The sequence below is a fragment of the Danio aesculapii genome, chromosome 15 (genome assembly GCF_903798145.1).
Source record: "Danio aesculapii chromosome 15, fDanAes4.1, whole genome shotgun sequence".
NCBI classification, from domain to species: Eukaryota; Metazoa; Chordata; class Actinopteri; order Cypriniformes; family Danionidae; genus Danio; species Danio aesculapii.
This window is the reverse complement of record NC_079449.1, coordinates 30,108,718-30,109,420: the sequence shown is the minus strand read 5'-3', so window position 1 is coordinate 30,109,420 and position 703 is coordinate 30,108,718.

Below are 703 nucleotides of genomic sequence, written 5' to 3'. Positions count from 1 at the left end.
AGAGTCATACACGCAGCTATGGCCTGATTATATTAGGAAAATACTTGTGTTGGCATACATCTTTTACAGTGCCTCCATAGGATTATGCGTGTGGACATTGCATTCTGTGGCTCTCTGGACTTGATATAAGTCATGCTATAAAGTTATTAGAGAGTTGTGATCTAAAGGTTGCAGGTTTGTGCCCCTGGATTCGCCACCTTTAATTCCACGACTGAGGTGAGACCCTTGAGCAGAGCACTGAACCCGCAAAAACGATGCCTGCCCTGCTCTGGGTGTGTGTTCACGGTGTGTGTGCGCTTGGATGCATTAAATGCAGAGCACAAATTCTGAGAATGTGCCACATGTCATGACTTTAAAGCTCTATGACCTGAGAAGCCAAAAGGTTAACTTTTGAAGATCATCCTGGTTGAAAATAAATGGAGTTTGGACCATTCAGCCTATTAAATAGGGTCCCTATGACGCATGCTTTACGTTTTAGCTCGTTTTGAAGTTACACTCACTGACGTAACACTCGCCAAATTCTGACCCTAATATCTGATTGTTGCAGCACAAATCAAGACTCAGCAGAGCATATTTTCTTTTATTATCCAGTTTTCGTGAGCTCATGTGAATTTTAGCCTCAGTTCGTTTATTTGCAGTGTGCTCTTCTTCTGATGACAAAGGTTTGATATGTTGGTTTCATGCGTTCATAGATGCTCTTCTG